Source organism: Lygodium microphyllum, chromosome 6 (assembly GCF_053477565.2).
Source record: "Lygodium microphyllum isolate KBCC chromosome 6, Lygodium_microphyllum_v1.1.10, whole genome shotgun sequence".
NCBI lineage: Eukaryota > Viridiplantae > Streptophyta > Polypodiopsida > Schizaeales > Lygodiaceae > Lygodium > Lygodium microphyllum.
Window position 1 is genome coordinate 98081857 of NC_141140.1, and position 21131 is coordinate 98102987.

A 21131-nucleotide genomic window follows, 5' to 3' on the forward strand; every position below is an offset into this window, starting at 1 on the left:
ATAGTAGTAGTAGTATGAGGAGGAGAAGCATCAATTATCACATCAATTTAAGAAGGTATGTTGGAAGAATATTCAAATATCTTTAAATGTAAGCCTTCAAAAGTCAACAAAGATTACCCATTCCACATCTTCTCATTTATGATCATCTTATCATATAGCATCTACCAAGTGGATACTTTTTTCCACTAACCACCCACCTTTCACATTGACCTCTTTATGAGGCATCCTTATATATAAGCATTACTTGTACAACAATGAACACAATCAAGTCTTTTGCTTTCTTTCACTCTTGCATTCTTATCTCCATTTTATTAGAGCTGGTTCTAGAGTGTGAAGTAGCTCAGGGGGTTTATCTATAAGTATTCATCTATATAACATGCATTCAAAGGATATTAAGAAATACCATTTCTTTATATGCTATAAGACCCTAAAATAACACATTTTTCTTTACTAAACTTACACATTTTTTTCAAATTTTAATTGAAAAACCCTATTTGTAAATATAATCCTGTAAATTTTATGAGATATAATACCCTTTCTTTTGAACTTACGTGGTATCTTACATAATCTATAAGGTGGACTTCCAAGGAAGCATCAAAGATAAAGATACATTAGTGCATTTATTCCATACAATTATAATTGCCTTTATTGTTTGAATGTGTCTATCATTTCTATATGATGAAAGTGTGCTCGCCAACATAAAGACTTGATATGTACCACATTGGCTAGTGACAACAATAGTATTATGGAAACTACTGGTAGCAAAAAACAACAATAGTAGTTATTGCAATGTTCATGGAAACTATATTTTCTATATCACATGCAAAATTTTAAACTTCATAAATTGAATGTCAATTTTTAAGTAAAATTCATAGTGCTTCGTTTGCATAAAAGGAAGTTTGAAAATTCAATAAGGTAGTAATAATAGCAATTATTGCAATATTCATGGTAACTATATTGCGTAGATGGGCTTTTCTTGCATAACGTTTTTTGTGCTTTCCATTTTGATATTTTTTTTCATAAATAGACTTGGGAATCATGGAACATGAAAGCTCAAAATTTTGTGACCTCCGGATGGATTACTTTTTATGATTTCCAAATTTGTAGGTGTTGCGTGTCAAGTATCAAAGAAATGTAGTGGCAAGAATATCGATTCTATAACAATAATGCTTAAGAATATTGATTTGTATAGCAATAATGTGTTAACTTAGTGCGACATAGATATCAGGATGACCACGGGAGGGTGGTGATGACGGATATATTAGCATGATAACGGGATTGTGGTGGCGAGTCTTAATGAGGCTGTAAACCTCGACTGTGCAGCAATGATGTGTTGAGATGGTGTGACACGTATTAGTACCATCACGGCAGTGTGGTGGCGACGCTTTTAACGAGGCTATAAACCTCGTCCTTGTCGATGGCGAAGGCGGTCTGCAGCACGTCCTCCGGCAGGGGAGGCATGGCGGCGAACAGAGCGGGGGCGACCTGGGAGGTGCCCGGGTTCTGGCTGTTGAGCGCGGAGATAGCGAGGGCAGGCTTCTTCTTGTCCGGGTTGATCTGGAAGTGGACGAGGCCGCGGGGAAAGACGAAGAGATCGCCCTTGTACAGGGTCTGCTGGAAGAGGGTGTTGTTGGTGGTGGAGACGAAGCCTACCACAAGCGTGCCCTCGGCAAGGAAGAGAACCTCGGTGGCACGCGGGTGGACGTGTGGAGGGTTGAGCCCACCATTGGGCGCGAAGTCGATGCGGGCCACGGACAGGCCTTGGGTGTTGAGTCCAGGGAAGGTGAGGGCCGACGCCAGCTGCACAGCGGAGCCGAGCGCCTTGTTAAACTGGCCTTGCTGGCGAAGCAGAGGAGAGGCGAAGTCCTTGGCCTGCACTTGTTGGGGATTCTTGCACAGCAGACCGTTCACGGTTGTGATTCCGGCCGCCTGCGCCCCCTGATCAGCCACGCAGAAGTCCTGCAAGGGGTCCTCGTCCGCCGCCTCAGTGCGAGTTATCGGGTGGAAGAGCTGCTGCGCCAATGTGATAGCTACAATTAGCATAGCAAGCTTTAGTGATGATGCCATGGATACAGTATTGCGTATGGTGAGTGCAGGACGGTAGCTATGAGAAAGCAGGGGCCCGAATGGTTCTCTACTTGCTAGTTAACCTCTTCCGATCGGCGAATACTGTATTAGCAGATCACGGTTTTCAGCAAGCACAAGCGCGGCTTTCTAACGTCTAGGAATGAACAACTGCTGCACCGCTGATCGCATGGTGGGAAGATGGAGCCTTCGATTCCATATAAGTAGTACGAGCTAGATGCGTGGATAATCGTTCGTATACCAGGTCATCAGCTTGTTTACCAGGTCTTTCACGCTCTTGTGGATCCAATCACGCGCGTCCGGCCTGATTAACATTAAAATAAGAGACTCTACTTTTCATCCTGCGTGTATGCAGAAAGTATTTATCTTATGTAAAATACCTATGAAGTCGTCGTCCACGCGTTCATGGAATGCGTCCGATCGCTCGGCCTACGACTTGGTCGTTAATCATTTCGCAAGATCGATAGAAAACATGTTTTCATGAGCGTTGCCCGTTTATGGAAAATGGCCACTACAAGGTGTGAGGCTCGGGATTTTCATATTTATATCATTAACCCATCTAATGTTGTGATTGGTAGCATAAACTAACGCTATTCTTGTAATGTGCAAGGTAATGCAATATATCCCAAGACTTGCTAGGTAGAATGTAGAGAGATGGTGTAATAAACCCAAGGTCAAGAGTTCTATTTTTATGGGAAACACTATTCTACAATGTAACGAGGTGATGTAATCATAAGGGCTTGCTAAGGTAAAAGTAGATGCTAAGTTCAAATATAATAACCACATGGGAAATTTACATAGAAATAGTTGTAAAGGTGCTCAAATAATAAAGAATTTTGGAGAAAACTTAAGAAATGAGTTACTCAAATTACACATATCAAATTCTTGTTTTGCTTTGTCTCAAGTTTTTATTTTACAAATTAATAGTAAGATATACATAAAGATCTCTTGAAAATTTCTCTATCATGTTATATTATGTATATTTGATTTGGTTTAGGAGTTTCCTTAACAACTCTATGTGTGTGTATGTGCACGTGTGCATAGATATGTGCAAGTGGAGAATGGGCTCAAAGGGTTTACTATATATATATGCTTTGTATCATGTGTGTTTAAGGCTTGGTTATACATAACCTTATGTGTGAATTTTTCTTAAATAAATGTAAAATACCACGTGAGCTCAAAGAAAATGGTATTTTACTTAGTAAAATTTACAAAAAATATTTTTTAATTTTAATTTGGAAAAAATCGATATTTTTAGTAAAGTAACCCTTATTTATTCAATCTATAAGTAACTCCTTTATATGACACCCTTTTTTATATAAAAAATTTGTAAAATTAGTATTTTTAAAATTGCTTATTTTGAACCCATGTGATACACACATATATTCAAGAGTAACTGCCTCGAGGGGATGAGCAATACACATGCAAGTTACACATGGATACGTATTTATATTTGTGTGTAGACATGCCTATGTATGCATGTTAAAGACATAACCTTTCCAAATACCTCTCCATATAGGAATATGTACTCATGCATGTGTACTAACAAAATAGTGATCAAGGATGTTTAATAGAAGTTCAAAAGATTTCTATAGCTAAGTTTTAACACTTGCAAGCAAGCATTTTCTAAAATAGTGGAGTAGTTATGGATTATAATGCAACTCTATTACACTGCACACACAAGGTTATCTGAAAACAAACGAGTAGGTATTTAGCTTTTGTGAACATCAACCATATGTGCATATGGGAAAGTGAAATAAGCTTAATAGACTCATTTTATAGAGACCTTTATGGTGTAGAGCAATTAGAAATCTCTTACTTTGAAGATGATGTGTTAGAATGATGGTAACGATGAAATTTTCTTTATAATCTCATCTTTATGAGTGAACAAGAAAAGTAGCACCACATCAGCATATACTAATCAAATCCTTTAAGAGAAGTCTTAGTTGTCCTTACGCGTAGTGTATATGAGCATGGAAAACCAAACACACATAAGTGAACCCTCCTCACTACAACATATCCTTTGGCAAGAAAAGATTGTAATTACTATTTAACTTGTAAGAATTTTCTCTTGTTAGTGGGGTTTCACTTCCTAGCTTGAATGCAACAACTAAAAGCCTAATACCCATACACTAATGGAAGTATTCTTGCCACTTGTATGTGGCTTCTACGTCATTGGTTCGATTTTCTAGAAGAATTTGTAGATAAGACAAAAAATGGTAGCTCCTTTTGCATGTTTTAACATCACATATAGTTGTTGGGCCCCTTGTATCAACAAATACCACTATGCAACTCATGGTCCTAGTAGTTACCACACTTGCATGTTTAGCTGGATGGACAAAGCCCCATCCATGTAGAATACTATGGTAATCTATATGTTCTACTATGGAGAAAAGCATCCTTTGTTAGAAAATCTTTGTATCCACAAAGATTGAAGTCGCACTTAGATGATAGAGCACAAATTGTTGTATGCACACGTAGTGAACGTCGGAAGGTCCCCAAGAATAAAAAACTCTACTAACACTCGTAAAGTAAGAAAAAGATTTTGCAAAATACGAAGCAAGCTCAAAAATAGCCCAATTTACAATTAGCATGCTTTGGCTTTTGTGTTTGCTTTTGTCCAAATAAAGAATAAAGCAGTTGGGTATCCTAAAAGTCAGATTATGCCTAAATACAATGTCCAATATTTAAACTGAGCGTCTATGCGCATACAAAATAATCAATATTTTTCAAGCGCTTCAATAAATAAGTGTACCTAAATAAGTATTAGTGCCACACCTTTAATGATAAGGCCCGCGCCCATCACAAATGATAACTTCTTCTAGGTAATTTGAATACACACGTGCGCATTAAATTAATCTAACGCCCGAAAAGAATAGGCATCCCGTCAACTTCTCACACAAGGAATCCACCTTGTGTATGAGCCCCGGAAAATAAAGTTTTATGGAATTCACTGCAAAACCTCAAGAATCTACCGTGGAATAAAAATATCATAGAATCCACCGTGGAATATGCCTCATAGCATCATACCCTTGGGGTAGGATAGCAATTGTCCTCAATTGCTATTAGCTCAATGTGGAGCAAGCAGTGACGGGTAAGAACTTAGGTCATATGCATGCATTCATTGGGCCTCTTCAACAAGATGATTTTTAAACTTAACCAAATATCTAGAATATCTACGGCTAGTTCTAGTGGTCATAAAAGCAGAGTCTAGAATAGTTTCAGGTTCAAGAATTTCAGTTTCTTCTTCTAACAAAGAAGGGTTTTCATAGACAGGGTGGACATGTAATTGGCCTCTAAAGGTCATAATAAACTGATATGAAAAGTATTATGGATTTTCCAATGTGGGGGTAGTTCTAATTTAAATGTATTTTCATTGATTTTGTGAATGATTTTGAAAGGTCCATAAAATCTAGGTGCTAATTTAACAAGAGGACATTTCTCAACACTTTGCAATCTTCTCTTATCAATATGTAACCAAACATAATCATCAACTTTGAAACTCATGGATTTTTTTTCTTATTAACTTGTTTAGTGTATGATCGCTGTTAGAGAGTTTGCGGTCGAAAGTCTACCGTAGGGGGTAAGAGACAGCAGGATAAAGGGAGATTCAAGGAGTGGAGTAGATGGAAGAGAAGGGATTGAAAGAAAGAGAAGATATGAAAGAATACTCGCAGAAAGAAATAGAAGGCGTAGAATAATACTCACAGAATTGAAGCTTGTCAATTTATTTCTCCATTATGAGAAGACAAATCTCTTGTACACAAAAACGATACCTTCCTCTATGCTGCTCAGACCACCAATCTGATGCTTCCATTGACTCCGAAAGGAGAATAAAATACCAGCACACCTGGCAAAAATTCTGCCAGATTACTCTTTCTTTATCTTCCACTTGGGAGTGTTGTTCACTACCTGAAAACAGCGATCACGACGCGCGCAATTTCATCCATCTCTTTTTACATAAAATCCTCACAAATGGCTGAAAGCTACATTCTTTCTTTTGCATGTCATCCTAATCTAGAAGTTTTCTACAGTTTTTGGATTTTTTTAAAACAAGAGATAATATCTAAAATATCATAAATTGGCTACACTTGTCTAAAAACCTAATATGTTTGAACCATGGACACTAACACTAATGTGTAAAATGGCATTGGCTCTCTAGATCAATAAGAAAGTCGCACTTTAGAGTTTTTCACATGGTGTGCACGTAGCAGCACGACATCCACCCCCTCCTAATCTGCACATCCTCTAGCATGTGCCAAAGTCTTATTGATCCGCAGTGTCAGAAGAAGTATCCTCTACCATGTCAATGTCTTCATCTTCTACCTCTTCTTCTTCTATATCCTCATATTCATGCTGAGTATCTAGCTCCTTCAACTCAGATGCCGAAGACTCCCTACGTTTAAAGAGTTTGATACGTTTTCTAGCCATTGGAATCCTTAGAGTTGTCCCATCCATCTCATTTAATGCATAGGTAGCATTGTCAAAAACAAACCTTACCACATATGGACCAAACCACCCCCGCTTTGTCATCTTCCGACTGGCACTATGTTGATTTTCTAAGCTACTGTCATAAACTAGCACCTAGTCTCCTTCTTGTATAGCTTGTGGCCGAAGTCTGTGTCGCTTTTTAAACCTCTTCTTATTCTTGATCCTTGCAGTCTTCAGTGTTTTCATGGCTGTGTCAATGTCTTCAGGCCTTCATTCTAACTGTCTAATGCGTAGGACCAGCAACTCTTCTCTATTCAAACCCTCTTTCCATGGGGTAGTGATATCTCGGCTTTCTAATGCAAGCTGGAACTGATCATATCGTGAATATAAATCTCTCAAACAGTAAATTTCTTTGCCTACAAATGCTTCTGCAAATTCATCCACTATCGGGCCTGATCCAACATTCCTTATGGTGACTTTATTAACTGGTTGCAAATCCTATATAAACCTCAAAGAACCATTCTTCTTTGGAACGGTAAACCACTGATTTGAATATGGAGCTGAAGAGGGCTCCAAAATTTGCATCCTGATCTTCTCGTTCAAAAACTTTAGTAACTTAGGCAAATATGCCCGAGGTACTGGAATAGGCTTTAAATTCCATGGCACATGAGGTACTGTAAAGATAACCATAGGTGCAACTATGGTCAGATCAACACATCCAATTTCATTTGGCTGAAATGAAAAGGCTTTCCCATGCCTTGCCAACATCTACAAGAAACAAGCTCTTTCTGCTAGTAAAAGAGAGCTTGTATCACCAATTTTCAGCTTTTGTAAAGTTTCAGTTGTAAATTTATGTCCCACTTCATGTGGATCGTGTAAACTAGGCTGTTGAGTCACACAGCCAACGTATCACTTTCAAGTGGTAAAGGCAAAGCCACAGGCTTAACCTTCTTTGCAACTGTTTTGTACTTTGTATCCACCCTTGCTTCAGCCCTGTTTTGCAGCCCATAACATTCATGCTTAGCAAACTCTTGAATGACTTCATACATTTCTAAAGTGTCAACATAAATAACCTCTTTTTCTGCCATGCATTTAGCATTAATTGTTGCAAAAATTTCAGCCACTGTATCAATATCAATCAACCTTGAAAACAACCCTAAAATACCTTCATTTGCAGCCATCAAACCATATGTCTTCTGCTCTTTTCCAACCCATCCTACATATTTCTTTTCAGCCCTGCACATGGCTGAAACATTCTTAAAACTGCCAAGACTACATGCTGTCCATTCATGCAATCCAAACACAAACACAGTTTTCCCCTTTCTTGGAGGCATAATTATCTTCCTAGAGGCATTATTGTAGCCTCCCCTTACAACAGTGCTATCTATAAACCCTTAAACTCTCGTGCATTAGGTGGCATGGGATTATCCCACAGCTTATCTCAATTGCGAGGATGATTCATAAAAACAGTGAGAAACTGTACTTCCTTTGTATTATCTTTACTCCGAACCCGAGCATATGAAGAACCATCATCCAAGACTTTTGTTTCCAGCCTTGACTCTAAAATATAGGGTTGTCCCAAAATCACTGGATAACTATATGAATCTTGCATAAAAAAATGATATTCATCCCTAACATCTACAATAGTCATGGTTACATTCGAACAAGCTGCATAAAGATCCCCTGATGAATTGTTTGTTGCCCACATGCGCCATCCTGGATCTACATCAATTGGCCAACCTCAATTCTCATACAAACTGCGGGCCATTACATTGATTTCAGAACCATGATCCAAGAAATCTATGCAAGGCATATCTCTTTCTCCCACTTTAACAATTGTCTCTATTGTAGTACAAGCCCAATGCATTCGTGAAGAATGAGTGCTGTAACGTGTCCACTAGAATCATCCAGGACATGTCTTAACAGTCCATTGGAAAGGATGTCTAGAAAGCTCCGCCCAGCATTCCCATGGAATGTTACGGGACTTGCGATCTAGGTCTTTCCGCGTCTGCCACGTAGCGGAAGTATCCTGGCCGTTCCCACTTAGGATCGACCTGAATTAGGGTTTTCCTGATTTGGTCATTAGCTAATAGCAACTAGCGTCAGACCCGAGCGAACTACTTTACGCAGAAACGCCAGGTTCGGAGCAGATTCACGCTGCACTTGGTTCAAGGAGAATGAGAAACGAGAGGGATGCAAGGCTCAACCTCTTTGCCATAAGGCATAGTCCCATTCCGTTCCCCTAAAACAGCGTAAAATAGGGTAAAACGTAACTCTAGGTCATCGCTCTCGTTATTCGTTTTGATGATGATGATCATCCCGCTGTTCTTCGAGATTTTTGAGAAAAGTTCCTGGCTAACCGGGACCACCCAACCGTAGGACGGTGGACCCATGGTCCATCCTCCGCACTTTCCTCGGTTTGTTTTAGTTATGTAATTATCTAACACATTAATTTGACATATAACAATTAGCTTCTTTAATTAATCTTGTTAAGCACTGGTTCCTTCACGTAATCTTATCACGTGACATAGAAAAACAATATCAAGCAAGTTTTTTTTTTTCATTTCATCATTTTATCTTTGAAATACAAGGAGTTCCGCCCGTAAGCATGTCCATAATCCGCCCGAAGGCTATCCACTAATCCGCCAGGGATCACTATTCCAAGCTTCCGCCCGTAGACTAGTATGTGGGCCTCGAGATCCAATCCCGAGTCACATTAGCCTCTTGTGCAGGACCCGGAAGGCGAGGGATTTACGGCCAGAGCCCCCCCTGGCACCCAAGCATCCTCCTGCTCCAAGTAGAGCTCAACGGAAAGACCTCTCGCGGCGGGTTCGGTCCACGTTCCCGGCGCGGTCAACAACCCCCTTGGTTAGGGTCAGGCAGGCAGTCGGGGGTAACTGAAGCTGCCTCTCTCTTCAGGCCTTCAACCTGAAGCTTTAGATATATTTTCATCTTTTAGTTCCTTGAGCAAACAATGCAAACAGTGCTTTCTAAACTGTTACAAGCATAATCAATTCCAGTGGTCGTTTATTTAGCCAATTTCTAAGGAGTGAATCCTTCTCTCCGAATGCATCCAGCATTCGATCCGGGATCAATTGCGACTTGGCAAGATCCCTAAGGGTTTGTTTGTTCACCCTATTGTCCTTGGGTTAGGGCCATACCCTGTTAACCCAGCTTAACCAATACCTTAGGTTTTATTAACAGTAAATCCTGGCGACCATGTCGCTCCAATTTATTGATTAATCATTTGCTTCCAAGCAAATACCTAACTTCCCTTTACTTGGCAATTATTCCCCAAGAAAGGTGATGTAACAGGATGATTACTCATCCTCTTGCAAGTTAAACTTGCGTAAGAACTTGCCAACCTCATTTCAAGAAATGGCAAAACTCTCTTGTGAACAAATCACAAGTCTATGCGACGTTGCAACTTTTTGCACAAGTGTCGCATCTATTCCATGGAATCATTTCACCTATTGAATGGCGTTTTCTGGTCACGGAATTATCTCCAGACGAGAAGCAGGGTTTAGGGTGTCTTCTTACCCAACCCATTCCTAATTACACTAGGTCGACAACGTTCGGTCCTAGGAATTCCAACTCAATCCGAGTTTCATCATTTGAACGAGTGATCCTTAGGGTAGAAACCTTAGATCGTTTTATGTAGGAGCGTCCAATTGTGCTCTACATTCCGTGAATGTGGATAGGACCTTTGGTTTAAGGGTCGTCTTGGTAATAGGTGCGTGAAACTAAGTCAAGTCCTTAATGTGCTAAACCCTAGCTAGCACTTGGAGTATATTGTATCGATTTAACCATCCTAAATGAGTCCTTTGCCGTTTAGGTGTTTTGGGTAAACCCATTTACTTCTCTTACGACAAGGACTCACGTAAGCACGCGATTCATTTCGTCTAGATTCGAAATCCCTAACTACTCTTGTTAAGACCAAGCACCTGCTAAAATTCACATAACTTCTATTGATCCTACTAGGACCTGGATTCATGATTCATGCTACTAAGCTTTTAGGGTTTTATGTTAAAATGAACCATGCAGCCTTTCCCTAACTACATTTCTGAAAGAAATATTCGTACACTGAATGAATGAAATTCTTACGTGCGATGAGTGTGCAACATGCAATCCTTTCCTAACTACACGTAGTTAAATGAGATTTATGCCAATTGAAGCTAGAGTTAACCTATTTAATGCAGCCCTTAGAATTATTCCCATGCTTTGCTATTTCCTATGGGTGATAACGACTTCCTTAATGAATCATTACCAAGAAGATTTATCTAAAAATGTGACATGCCATTAATCTTTCCATGCCTAGTAAAAAGGTGTACCTCAATAATTTCAACCTTGTAATGAGGCAACAGTTGACCTAGGCTCGTCACTTTTGAATGCACAAAAGGAAACTTACTGGTAAGGTCCTAAAAATGCATAGACACCTTATGTTCTTTTCATTCATTCCATTGAACGTACCAATGACCAATTTTCATATCTTGAGCTAATTCTAGTAAATGTTCAAATAGCCAATTCATTTTTCAATTGCATTTAACTTGACTAGTTGAATTTGAACATGCATGAGTGCTTCCTAATCCATGAAGTTATTGTGACTAATTTATTACTTTTGTGTGGAATCTAAATAGATAAAACCTGGACTTGTGGACTCCGGGAAATATCCACGTATATACTAGGAGAAGATCCTTCCGCAGGCGCGCCTTGTGACTTTTTTTTTTAGGGCCCGTCGTGAATTCGATCTTCGGTTAGCCTTCATGGATTTCGAACTTCTTGCCTTGGCTTGCAGTCTTATGATCTTGGCCCGTCTCTCACTTACGTGAAAATCCCCTTTGAAGTACAGATCCTTGAAGAAGTACCGGCTTGCAACATTTGGCTTACAGAAGGCCTTGCGGGTTTGGAACTTGGTTTGTGGAAATGGAGCTCCTACAAAGTTCTTGGAAATGGGGATTTTATGAATGGAGTTTCAAAAATTGAGGCCTTACGAGGGTGTTCGCGGAAAGGGCTCTTGCGAATGGGCCTTGCAAGAATGGAGGCTTTAAGAGTTTCTTCTTCTTCTTTTAAAATCCCAGGGGCTAGGAATGGACTTATGGGAGCCTTGCGGGAATGCGGGTTAAGGAAGCCCACTTAGAAAGGGCTTATAAAAGTCCATAGGAAGTCTTTAAAAGAACTTGTGTGGGGGAAAAAATCCACGGGAATGGGATTGTGGAAATGCTAAGGGAAGGGTTTTTGAAAACCCCAGCTATTGTGTCTAAGGGGGAAAAAAAAAAAAACCTTAAAACCCGAGGTAATAGAAACCCACCTGAGAGGGCAATAGGAAAGGGGGTTTTAAAGAAAACCGGGCAATGTGAGCTTATGGGGAATACAAGGGAAAGTGTTCAATTCCCGAGGATGTAAGGGATGTAAAAGGGGGCTTAAATTCCAGGGTGGTTATAAAAACTCGCGTGAGAGGCAATAGGGAAGGGGGGGGCTTAGATTCCAAGAAAAAGGGGGTGTAAAGATCACTTAGGAAGGGGCTTATGAAAGCCCCCTTAGAAGCTTTCAAGAAGCTTCTTGAAGCTTCTCTCGTTAAACCACGTGGACGAGAGTATGGTGGCCGAATATATGCAGAGCTGGTGACGTCCATCATCAGCCGGCGGCTTCACGAATCAGGCGGTAGCGGGCGCTCTTCTACGGACTTCCTCCTCCACCCCACGACGGTCTTCAGCAGCCTCACGACCTCTCAGCTTCACCACGACTCCCCCCTTCTCATCCCTTTCCACAATCCTCTCAGACTGCGGCGTTATGGCCCTCCCCTCCCCTCAACCGACCTCCATGACAATAGGAATTGTAATACGGGGACGGCTGATGCTGCGTCATCCCCCCCTCTCCTCCCTCACGGCCGCCTCCTCCTTCACGGCCTCCCCCTTAACGGCAGCCTTCTTCACGGCCCCCTCCTTCATGGTAGCCTCCTTTACGGCAGCCTCTTCACGACAGCCTCTTCACGACAGCCTGTTTCCCTGGCTATCCCATACCACTTAAATAGGTGAGGGGGAGGGGGTCCTCCCTCCCCCACGCGGCATCATGCATGCCTTCATTCCCTTGCGAGCTCTAGCAAAAAGGAGCTTAATAGCTCTTGCTATTCCCTTCTCCTCCAGCACGACAGTCGGCTGGAGGAGAGAGGGATAATTTTTTTTAAAAAAATTTACCTTTATTCAATTAAGGACCTCCTATTAAGTACAGGTTCATGTGAGGAATGCGTGCCTAGAAATCGGGAATGTCACATTCTCTCCCCCTTGGAGGAATCGAGATGTCCTCATCTCGAGATAAACTGGGATATTGGTGGTTGAGAGTGCCCTCATCTACCCAAGGGGCATCCTCCTCGAGATAATCTTTCCATTAGACGAGGCATTCTCTCAAGGTTCTGGATCTCAGTTTTCTCTCCCTAACATCTAGGATCCTATCAGGCCTTAGTTCAAGGACTTGTTGACTAGGCATTACAACTTGTTGGTCATCAAGTAAATGGTTAGGATTAGGTATATACTTCTTCAATAGACTGATATGGAATGCATTATGAACCCTTAGGTTCTCAGGGATTTGCAGTCTATACGCATTAGGTCTTAAGCACTTGAGGATCTTGTATGGTCCACAATACCTTGGACTTAGCTTCTTGCAATCTCCTAGGGATAGAGAACTCTTCTTTGGGCATACGTGAATGAAGACCATGTTTCCTTCCACAAATATTCTATCTTGACACTTCAAATCCGCGTATGCCTTCTGTCTATCCTTTGCAGCTTGGATGTCCCGAGAAAGGGAAATCATGAGCTTTGCAAAATATCTTCTGCTTAAGTGACTGGTTTGCTGGTATACATGCCTTGTTCTGTAGTAGACAAGTCCATTATCAATGGAAAAATCCTGATACTTAGCTTGCAACTTCTGATTCTGCTCCTTGGTAGATATTTCCTTTATCATTGTTTGGTAGGCCAAATCATGGCATACTTCCTCTCTAGCTAATTCAAGTATAGGGTTGTTGGGCATAGATACTTTTGTAGCCAGAGAACTGGTCGTTGATGGATTCTACAAGATTAGGGAATTTAAGAATGCCTACTTCAATCCACCGACGTTGTCTCATGTTGAGCTCGTTCTGGGTAAAAATCCATTTGAGACTCTTATGATCGATTACTAGAGTAAACTTGTTACCCAACAGGTAGTGTCTCCAAAGCTTTAGAGCATGGATGACAGCTAGTAATTCCAGATCATGCGTGGCATAATTCTTTCCATGACTCTTCAATTTCCTTGAAGAGTATGCTACTGGATGACCTTCCTGCATAAGTACACACCCCAAGGCAAGAATGCTAGCATCAGTTACTACCTCGAGCTCCTTATTGTGGTCTAGAAGTTTTAGGATCGGTGCTGATACCAAACTTTGCTTCAATCTATCAAAGCTAGTTTGTTCGGTAGTTGACCATGCAATGGACGTTTTCTTCTTCAGTAAGTCTGTCAAAGGTGCTGCAATCAAAGCATAGTTTTTAATGAAGACCCTATACCATCTTGTCAATCCAAGAAAGCTGCGTATTTCTTTGACAGTTGTTGGTATTTGGCCATCCTAGAACATTTCTCACTTAGGCCGGCTCTACTGAGATTCCTTCTGCTCAATTTCTTCCGGTATAGACATTCTATAGGGTCTCTTTGCAATTGGCACAGCTCCTATTACTAGCTTGATCTCATGATCTACTTCTCTTTGAAGCGGGAGTTCTGTTAACTCTTCAGGAATTATATCCGTGTATACCTTTAGCCATGAAGGTTCTTTACTAGACTCCTACTTCTAACCTAACTTATTGAGCTTAATTAAGTAGACAGGTAGTCCCTTTCTAACTCCCTTTTTAATCCGAGATGCTTTTAGCGAATTGAATTTTTGGCTTTCCAGCCTCTCCTGGAGTTTGTAACCAATTTCCCTTCAGAGTTTGGAAAAGGACTTGGCCCTTTTCACAATGAACGTGGGCATCCTTATATTTAAACCAATCCATTCCGAGTAGACACTCATGGATACCTAGGTTCATGATCCCGAATCTGATCGAAGTCGACTTTTTCTCCTAGTAAGAATTCCATTCATATCAGCATAGCCCTTTCGAGGTACAATTATTTCTTGGGGCGATGGAACAAGTTGATACATTAATTCGAGGAGAATAAGATATTGTTGCATTCAGCTACAGGAACTGAGTAGTAGTACGGATTGGGGTCATCGATTTTCAGGAATCGATAGTTCATTGGAAGATTAGGGTATCTTTTCCTTCGATATCCATTCTTCTCATGACGCCCCAAAACCTTGATTCGATCGGCAGGGATTCTTTGAATCACTTCCTCGTACACATACTTATTCTGGTTAACCCTTCGACCCCCGACCTGTAGGGTCGTGTTTGCGTGAGCCTCAACAAAGACAAACAGCTGCACGATCTTTAAATCCTCCATCCACTTGATTCTCTTCAAGTTAATTTGAAGGTATGCAGGTCGATAGGCAGTTGTGTAATAGATCCCTGAAACACCCATCCATCTCCGTTCCACGTACACAGGCGATGGATTGTAAATGCGGTTTAGGATGTTCATCATCTCAACCCTTTGTCGATAATCCGTGGAATGCATCGCGGTCATAAACATGAATTGGAATACTAAGAACCTGTTCCATGCTTCATAATTCTGCAAGACTGCATTGAAAGTAAGGAAATGTCTGGAACAGTAACATTTGCTTTACTTCTTCTTATTAAAATTTCTTAAAAACAAGTCTTTTGTTGGTTCACTCTGATACCAACTGTAACGTGTCCACTAGAATCATCCAGGACACGTCTTAGTAGTCCATCGGAAAGGATGTCTAGAAAGCTCCGCCCGGCATTCCCATGGAATGTTACGGGACTTGCGATCTAGGTCTTCCCGCATCTGCCACGTAGCGGAAGTATCCTGGCCGTTCCCACTTAGGGTCAACCTGAATTAGGGTTTTCCTGATTTGGTCATTAGCTAACAGCAACTAGCGTCAGACCCGAGCGAATGACTTTACGCAGAAACGCCAGGTCCGAAGCAGATTCATGCTGCACTTGGTTCAAGGAGAATGGGAAACGAGAGGGATGCAAGGCTCAACCTCTTTGCCATAAGGCATAGTCCCATTCTGTTCCCCTAAAACAATGTAAAATAGGGTAAGACGTAACTCTAGGTCATCGCTCTCGTTATTCATTTTGATGATGATGATCATCCCGCTGTTCTTTGAGATTCTTGAGAAAAGTTCCCGGCTAACCGGGACCACCCAACCGTAGGACGGACCCATGGTCCATCCTCCGCACTTTTCTTGGTTTGTTTTAGTTATGTAATTATCTAACACATTAATTTAACATATAACAATCAGCTTCTTTAATTAATCTTGTTAAGCACTGGTTTCTTCACGTAATCTTATCACGTGACATAGAAAAACAATATCAAGCAAGTTCTTTTTTTTTTTCATTTCATCATTTTATGCAGCCCTTAGAATTATTCCCATGCTTTGCTATTTCCTATGGGTGATAACGACTTCCTTAATGAATCATTACCAAGAAGATTTATCTAAAAATGTGACATGCCATTAATCTTTCCATGCCTAGTAAAAAGGTGTACCTCAATAATTTCAACCTTGTAATGAGGCAACAGTTGACCTAGGCTCGTCACTTTTGAATGCACAAAAGGAAACTTACTGGTAAGGTCCTAAAAATGCATAGACACCTTATGTTCTTTTCATTCATTCCATTGAACGTACCAATGACCAATTTTCATATCTTGAGCTAATTCTAGTAAATGTTCAAATAGCCAATTCATTTTTCAATTGCATTTAACTTGACTAGTTGAATTTGAACATGCATGAGTGCTTCCTAATCCATGAAGTTATTGTGACTAATTTATTACTTTTGTGTGGAATCTAAATAGATAAAACCTGGACTTGTGGACTCCAGGAAATATCCACGTATATACTAGGAGAAGATCCTTCCGCAGGCGCGCCTTGTGACTTTTTTTTTTAGGGCCCATCGTGAATTCGATCTTCGGTTAGCCTTCATGGATTTCGAACTTCTTGCCTTGGCTTGCAGTCTTATGATCTTGGCCCGTCTCTCACTTATGTGAAAATCCCCTTTGAAGTACAGATCCTTGAAGAAGTACCGGCTTGCAACATTTGGCTTACAGAAGGCCTTGCGGGTTTGGAACTTGGTTTGTGGAAATGGAGCTCCTACAAAGTTCTTGGAAATGGGGATTTTATGAATGGAGTTTCAAAAATTGAGGCCTTACGAGGGTGTTCGCGGAAAGGGCTCTTGCGAATGGGCCTTGCAAGAATGGAGGCTTTAAGAGTTTCTTCTTCTTCTTTTAAAATCCCAGGGGCTAGGAATGGACTTATGGGAGCCTTGCGGGAATGGGGGTTAAGGAAGCCCCCTTAGAAAGGGCTTATAAAAGTCCATAGGAAGTCTTTAAAAGAACTTGTGTGGGGGAAAAAATCCACGGGAATGGGATTGTGGAAATGCTAAGGGAAGGGTTTTTGAAAACCCCAGCTATTGTGTCTAAGGGGGAAAAAAAAAAAACCTTAAAACCCGAGGTAATAGAAACCCACCTGAGAGGGCAATAGGAAAGGGGGTTTTAAAGAAAACCGGGCAATGTGAGCTTATGGGGAATACAAGGGAAAGTGTTCAATTCCCGAGGATGTAAGGGATGTAAAAGGGGGCTTAAATTCCAGGGTGGTTATAAAAACTCGCGTGAGAGGCAATAGGGAAGGGGGGGGCTTAGATTCCAAGAAAAAGGGGGTGTAAAGATCACTTAGGAAGGGGCTTATGAAAGCCCCCTTAGAAGCTTTCAAGAAGCTTCTTGAAGCTTCTCTCGTTAAACCACGTGGACGAGAGTATGGTGGCCGAATATATGCAGAGCTGGTGACGTCCATCATCAGCCGGCGGCTTCACGAATCAGGCGGTAGCGGGCGCTCTTCTACGGACTTCCTCCTCCACCCCACGACGGTCTTCAGCAGCCTCACGACCTCTCAGCTTCACCACGACTCCCCCCTTCTCATCCCTTTCCACAATCCTCTCAGACTGCGGCGTTATGGCCCTCCCCTCCCCTCAACCGACCTCCGTGACAATAGGAATTGTAATACGGGGACGGCTGATGCTGCGTCATCCCCCCCTCTCCTCCCTCACGGCCGCCTCCTCCTTCACGGCCTCCCCCTTAACGGCAGCCTTCTTCACGGCCCCCTCCTTCATGGTAGCCTCCTTTACGGCAGCCTCTTCACGACAGCCTCTTCACGGCAGCCTGTTTCCCTGGCTATCCCATACCACTTAAATAGGTGAGGGGGAGGGGGTCCTCCCTCCCCCACGCGGCATCATGCATGCCTTCATTCCCTTGCGAGCTCTAGCAAGAAGGAGCTTAATAGCTCTTGCTATTCCCTTCTCCTCCAGCACGACAGTCGGCTGGAGGAGAGAGGGATAATTTTTTTTAAAAAAATTTGCCTTTATTCAATTAAGGACCTCCTATTAAGTACAGGTTCATGTGAGGAATGCGTGCCTAGAAATCGGGAATGTCACATTCTCTCCCCCTTGGAGGAATCGAGATGTCCTCATCTCGAGATAAACTGGGATATTGGTGGTTGAGAGTGCCCTCATCTACCCAAGGGGCATCCTCCTCGAGATAATCTTTCCATTAGACGAGGCATTCTCTCAAGGTTCTGGATCTCAGTTTTCTCTCCCTAACATCTAGGATCCTATCAGGCCTTAGTTCAAGGACTCGTTGACTAGGCATTACAACTTGTTGGTCATCAAGTAAATGGTTAGGATTAGGTATATACTTCTTCAATAGACTGATATGGAATGCATTATGAACCCTTAGGTTCTCAGGGAGTTGCAGTCTATACGCATTAGGTCTTAAGCACTTGAGGATCTATAGCCTTTTCTCTATGCTTAGGTCTTAAGCACTTGAGGTTCTCAGGGAGTTGCAGTCTATAGCCTTTTCTCTATGCTTAGTGCTGCCCATAATACCATTTTCAGCCACAAGCTTGCTGTCTATACTTCCATCTAACCCATTTTCAGCATCAGTTTGTTCCAAAACAACATTACATATATCATCATATTCCCTCTGAAGATATTTCTCTATGTCTTTGTCAACGTGCATCAATGCTTGCAAAACTTCACCATCAAACTATCTTTTTCGTTTCAACATATCAATGATTGCATTATGAAATTCACGCTTTGCAATTCCAAGAACTTCGCCAAGTGTGAATTCCACTCTGCTGCCAAGTATGTGATCTTCCAATACTTTTTTAAGATTTGGGGTAGTCTCAAGATGTGATTGTAACGTGTAATCGGGCTGCTTGCCCATTTTCTTCCCTTCTTTTTTCTTCTCTTGAGATGCATGGTCCATAACATGCTCAGGTATGGCTTTTTCAGTCTCTTTTTGTTGCTCCATTTTACTTCGTGTTATGCGTTTAGATGGGCTTGAAGAGGAAGGACCAGCAATGTCCTCATCTCTTCTTCTCTTTTCTTCCACAAGAGCTTCTTGATTATGAACCTCGGCCAAATAAGCATAGGCTAAAAATGAGTCCATTGGTGCACTCCATCATGTTCTCCCTCGTATACTTTGACTTGCATCAGCCAATTCAAACTTTGCTATTTTGCACTTTTCCATGCAATCTAATGCTTGCATCCAAACACAAGATTTTTCTTCAGCCATGCTTCCTTTAGGAGCTTCATCAATCGTTTCAGTTCTCAACCCATATGTGGTTGCATCTATGGCAGCAAATGCTATCCTTGCAGCCATATCTACCAAATTCTTCTGCATGCCACCTTTTCCAAAATTCGGCTCTATTGGAAGACCAATTTCTGTTGCATGTATTTTTCCATCTTTCCAAAAGAATAACCTTATTGCTTCCGCTTCACGGTAAGCTGTACAATCTCGGTTTTCATGTTGTAAACTGTCACACCAAATGCATCTCCTATTGTATCCTTTCTTGTATGGTCTTTGGGTTGTTGTCCAAGCCTTCTCTTCTACCTTAATATCCAACTTTTCGACCTTTGTATAGATTTCTATCAAATTCAGCCTCAAATCACACATGCCTTTGATTAATTCATCCACAGTATCACCTTTAGGAGCTAGACCAACACATATAGCCAGTTGTTCTGCCATAGCTACAGGCGCCTTGGTTGTAATTTCAGCCCCCTTCTGAGCACTAGCAGTTGTGGTGCCTATATCCCATCTTAATTTCATCAGCTCTCTCTTTACCAACATATGCATTGCTTCAGTTACATTAGCCCAATCTGATTTCAGCCCTGTTTCAGAAGAGGCATCTTCTAAACGATCAGTCAGCTTCTCCTGCAAGATAGGATCTGAAGCCTTCAGAAACAAATCAATTTTCTAACTCTCCAATGATTGCTGCTCATCGGCATCCAATTGCATATACCGACTTTCAAATTCACGGAGCAAAGCTATAACAACCAACCCTTTATTGGGATTTTCAATCCAATCTGTAAATGTCTTTTTAGTTACCAATCCTGTATCTTCCAAGAAAAACTTTTCTCTCAAAGCTTTCTTAAAAGCTGCCGAATCAGCATCTCTTCTATGTAACTCATCAATTCAATCATGCAAAGCATGCATGACCAAACTGGAGAAATACGGACTCCATGCATACTGTGGTACCCCATGAAACAACATCTTTTCTTCATACAGTCGGATGAAGGCCAAAACATTTTGACCTTTAAACTGCTTGAATTCTTGTCCCACGGCCTGCAATGCATTCACGGCTAAGGAATCAATTCTTTCTACTTCCTGTCGAGTTTGCATCTGTTGTTGTAACAACAACTGCCACTGTTGTTGGTACTGTAACAAACCAATCATTTGTTGTAAAGCATCACCACCACTTGAAGCTGTAGAATCTCCCATCTTTACACACCTTTGCTGCCAACTTTCACGTCGGGTTCACCACTGTTGGAGCGTTTGCAGTCAAAAGCCTACTGCGGGAGTAAGAGACAACAGGGTGAAGGGAGATTCAAGGAGTGGAGTAGACCGAAGAGAAGGGGTTGAAAGAAAGAGAATACATGAAAGAATAATCACATAAAGAATAATCGCATAAAGAGAAGGGGTTGAAAGAAAGAGAATACATGAAAGAATAATCACATAAAGAATAATCGCATAAAGAGAAGGGGTTGAAAGAAAGAGAATACCTGAAAGAATAATCGCATAAAGAAATAGAAGATGTAGAATAATACTCACAGAATTGAAGCATGTCAGTTTATTTCTCCATTATGAGAAGACAAATCTCTTGTACACAAAAACGTACACAAAATAATGCCTTTCTCTATGCTGGATAAAATACCAGCACACTTGGCCAGATTTTTGCCAGATCGCTCCTTTATGTCCCACTTGGGAGTGTTGTTCACTGCCTGAAAACAGCGATCGCGACGCATGCGATTTCGTCCATCTCTCTTTTTACATAAAATCCTCACAGATGGCTGAAAGCTACATGCTTTCTTTTTCATGTCATCCTAATCTAGAAGTTGTCTACAGTTTTTGGATTTTTTTACAAAATATCTAAAATATCCTAAATTGGCTATACTTGTCCAAAAAACTAATATGTTTGAACCATGGAGACT

At 41.2% G+C, this 21131-nt stretch overlaps 1 pseudogene; it reads right to left on the reverse strand.

The window, feature by feature from the left end:
• Nucleotides 1-1139: 1139 nt before the first annotated feature.
• LOC148034844 (germin-like protein 8-2 pseudogene) lies at nt 1140-2133 on the reverse strand (annotated as a pseudogene).
• Nucleotides 2134-21131: the final 18998 nt, after the last annotated feature.